Source organism: Myotis lucifugus, unplaced genomic scaffold (assembly GCF_000147115.1).
Source record: "Myotis lucifugus unplaced genomic scaffold, Myoluc2.0 scaffold_140, whole genome shotgun sequence".
NCBI lineage: Eukaryota > Metazoa > Chordata > Mammalia > Chiroptera > Vespertilionidae > Myotis > Myotis lucifugus.
The window spans coordinates 1,810,795-1,815,302 of NW_005871188.1; the positions used below are offsets into that span (position 1 = coordinate 1,810,795).

Below are 4,508 nucleotides of genomic sequence, written 5' to 3' on the forward strand. Positions count from 1 at the left end.
AGCTAAAAAAATTAGTATTTCCCTATATACAGGGACTTCATGTTTAAATATAAGTTAAATAAACAACAATTATGAGAGTGAGGAACACTGTAGCAAATGAAGCTCCTTTTAGTTCACTATGCCAATTATATTGCATGCACTATAAATATCCTATACAATTTTCTTTTCTTTTTAATATCTTATATTAGATGAATTTCTAAGAAGCTTATGCAATTTTTTTTACTGTGTTACCTCATGTCATTTCTTACACTAAGAGGAACAAAACTCAGTACATACTTTCCTGGGATGACAGGAAAAAAGTTGACTTGCTTTGCAGGAGGGGATGCGGAATACACAGTGGAGAGTGTTACAAAGGAGGACAGCCCTCAGGTGAGAGGAAATTATGCCAAAGATTTCATCTCTTTGGTGCTCAGAGCTTGCTTCTGCAAGAGTTCTTGTCATGAGAAATTTCAGTCTTCACATTTGTTTCTTGTCCCAGTGTAAGACTAAGAGAGTGCTCAGGTGATGTATTCTTTGGAGAGTCACACTCCTAGTTTAGTCAACGTAAAACTGAGTAGATAACTAGTGTTGGGGCCCTCCCACTTTTAGTTCTGCCTCTTCCTGTACAATTCAAGGTTCTCAGTCTGCCCCTAGATTTCTAGATTCACATTTAGGGCATTATCTGGCCTTTGGAGTGTGTGAGAGTAATGGCTTCACAGGTTTGTGCCTCTTTCCTCTGGGCTCCTTCCTACTGAACAGCTATTGAATTGATTTGTGCTACTGAGATAAGGAGTCATACCTTCCAAGGAAGTTGTTTCTGTTTTAACACCTAGACTTTTAAGACCTTAATCTTAATTTTTTCTTCTTGCTCTTCTCCTTTCTTTCTCAGCCTAAGGTTTGAGTATCTCAGCTGGTGTCAGGAATTGCAATAGGCCCTGGGTACGCACATCGGACCCCTGCCCTCACGAGAGTCATGTGGAACATGGGCTGCCACTCAAAGCACAGAAACACAAATCATTTTCTTTAATATGGAAGAGTAACACATTTCATTTTTTAGTCCATGAATAATGCACTTAGTCATCAATCATGCTCTTGATAATTTGGCAAGAAAAATAAAATCTATTCAACATGTTTATTTCAACATTCTAATGATGGAATATGTCGTTGCTATAGAGATGAAGAAATATTTTGATCAGGAGAATAGTTTGGGGCCCCTCAAATTATAATACTTTGTCTACTCATAGAGCTAGTCTAAATATAATTGTCTTCCAGGGATGAATCGATCAATTTTGTCCTGTTTTTTTTTTAAATTTTTTATCCTGTGGTAATCTCAAGTAACTCATTTATGTTCCAGATTTATTGTAAACATGCCCAACCTCTCTCCCCTACCCCTACGTGTACATACTAGTAAACTTAGGTACCTGTACTTAGATGTCCTAACCTGCCCTATCGGAATGACACAACCAAAGAGGGTTCTTTTCTCACATTCCCTCTCTGGTTTATGAGGAACTAGTTCAACTCAGGTGCATATATCCCATTTTTAAAAAACAAATTCCCAGAAGTTCTTTTCTCTTCATAGAAAGTTTTACATTTTTATCTTGGTCAATTTTCCTTTATTTCAAACATCTTCTTTTATCCTTATCTTCTAAAGGAAGTATTAAAGGAAAAATATCTGTAAGTAATATCATTATATAATGATGCATTTCTTCTAAACTAACATATTAATTTGATAATACACTCTTTCCCACATTAGAATTTGGCTTTTGTTCCTGTATGGAAAAAGAATTGCCTTTTCTGTTAATACTGTAAACAGGACTAACTAGTTTTGTTCTCTGTCTCCTGGGATTGAATTAAATCACTAAGAAAAACAAAACATAAAATTATAATACAAAGAGATGAAGATACTTTAAGCTGGGTAAAATAGTAAGTTCACAGTTAATAAAATGATAACAATATTTGTTTACGATAAATTGTATTAACTATTGTCCCACCATATTTCTATGAAGTTCATACCTAAACCTCTTTCCCAGTAAAACCAAAATAGCTTTTTAATACTGTTTTTTAAAACACTGACATTCAATAGTCAACTGTCTACTGTATAAGATTTTCCTTTTAAAAACTAAATTTATTTACCTCTTCTGGGCTATTTTGGTCATTTCTTTTATTGCTTAGTATTTTCACTATAAAAGGTGAGCTGCGACAGTAAGACATTTTTCAAATCAGCGTATTTTTTAGTTTATAATAGCAACTTAGTAAATGTTTTTACTGCAACTGACTTGAAATAATGAAAAATGATGAGAAGCAGTATTTTGTCACATAAGTTTACATATTTAAATGCTCAGAGGGGCCAGGCAGGTGGCATTAAAAAACAACACCTAATTGTTGTCAGATCTCCCTACTTGTTAAGAGAACTTAAAACTTGCTTTTATAAATATTCTCCTGATTTTTAAATCTTAGAAATTAATTTTTTTAAAAAGTACTGTGCTGCCCAAGTGCCCATTAGTAGATGAGTGGATAAAAAAGATGTGATACATTTACACAATGAATACTATGCTGCAGTAAAAAAAAAAAATAAGGATCTCCTACCCTTTGAGACAACATGGAGGGACCTGGAGAGGATTATGCTAAGCCAGTGGTCAGCAAACCACGGCTCACGAGCCGCATGCAGCTCTTTGGCCCCTTGAATGTGGCTCTTCCACAAAATACCACGTTTGGGCAACAACATACAAACCTGACTTACCCAAACTTTCCAAGGAGATGCAAGGCCATTGTTCACATTAGTGTTTGTCAGTCATTGTCATGATTTAATTTTATGGATATTGTAAGGTAAATTGTAAGGAATTTACTTTTATCAATAAATAATATCATTATTAAGTATGATACCAAGTTTTATTCAACGTACCTATAGTTTAACTAAGACTTAAAACTCTAAGTAAAGTTTATTAAGTTAATTTTAGGGAATGTTGTGGAGTGAAAGAAGATGTAGTGTCGAGGATTGAGAAAGGTATGTTGAGATGGTTTGGACATATAGAGAGGATGAACGAAAAGAGATAGACGAAACAAGTATACAAAACGAGTGTGGATGGGAGAGTTGGAAGGGGTTGACCTCAGCGAACGTACCTCAATCAGATTGAGGACATTTTTAGCAAAGGCCAGTTTAGGAGTACCCTAATTAAGCTAATAACAATGTACCTACCTATATAGTTTAAGTTTAAAAAATTTGGCTCTCAAAAGAAATTTCAATCGTTGTACTGTTGATATTTGGCTCTGTTGACTAATGAGTTTGCCGACCACTGTGCTAAGCGGAATAAGCCAGTCAGAGAAAGATAAATATCATATGATCTCATTTATATGTGGAATCTAATGAACAAATAAACTGAAAAACAAAATAGACCCTGAGACATGGAAACATGTAACAGATTTACCATTCTTAGAGGGAAAGGGGGGCGGGGGGTGAACAGGAAGAGATTAACCAAAGAATTTATATGCATATATGCATAACCCATGGAAACAGACAATAGTGCAGTGAAGGCCTAGGGAGGGGGTGCAAGTGAGGAGGAGGGGGGCAATGGGGGACATCTGTAATACTTTCAACAATAAAGATAAATTTTAAAAAGTACTTTGCTGTTCTGCAATGCATGAGCAAAACACTTCTGTGCAATCCTGGATGATCTTTTGTGAGTTTTCATGCAATAATCAAGAGTGTAGGTTTTGTAGTTAGACGGGTTAAAATCACAAGTATAGTAAACCCTCAATTTTGGAGTGTTCATGCTCCGAGATTGTTGTTTTTATTTCTTTTTCTTTTCTTTTTTTTTTTTTTTTGGTCTGACAATTATTTTATTTTTTCTCCTCGTTTTAGTGTTCTTCTGGATTCTGATAAATCCCTGATGCTGACCCATTCTATGAGCTTGGCAACATACTAAGTTGTTTCTTGAATGAATTCAGTTTGATTCTCATTTTTTGTTATTTTTTAGTTAAGATTTAGCACAGTTACTCCTTAGCGCCTTTGCCCTGCCACCCAGCTCTTGCCTGCCACCTGGGTTTCCAATCACCGTCAGCAGCAGGCGGCTTCTTCCGTCCTTCCCCTTTCGCCTCCCGCCTCCCAGCATTGCGCTACGCATGCAAATTAACCGCCATCTTTGTTGGCAGTTAATTTGCATATCGCCCTGATTAGCCAATGGGAAGCGTAGCAAAGGTACGGTCAATTACCGTGTTTGTCTATTATTAGATAGCATTTGTGCATTTTCTCTGTGCAATTCCACCTGGAAGTTTTTTTCTGCACTTGTCATTATGCTTCCTTGAGATCCTTTTTTCCTCAGAATTTTTCTCAAGCCACTTGTTATTTTCTTATTTCTCAGGCTATAAATAAAAGGATTAAGTAATAGAACTACTATTGTAAACAAAATAGCAGCTGGTATATTTTTGTCTCCTCCTTTAAGCAAATTTGGTCTAATGTACATGAAAAAAAGAGACCCGTAGAATAACGAAACAAACAGAAAGCGGATGCACAGTAGAAAAGGCTTTAACCC

At 35.8% G+C, this 4,508-nt stretch overlaps 1 pseudogene; it reads right to left on the reverse strand.

The window, feature by feature from the left end:
• Nucleotides 1-1,829: 1,829 nt before the first annotated feature.
• Nucleotides 1,830-4,508, reverse strand: part of LOC102442263 — a 6,719-nt pseudogene continuing 4,040 nt past the window's right edge.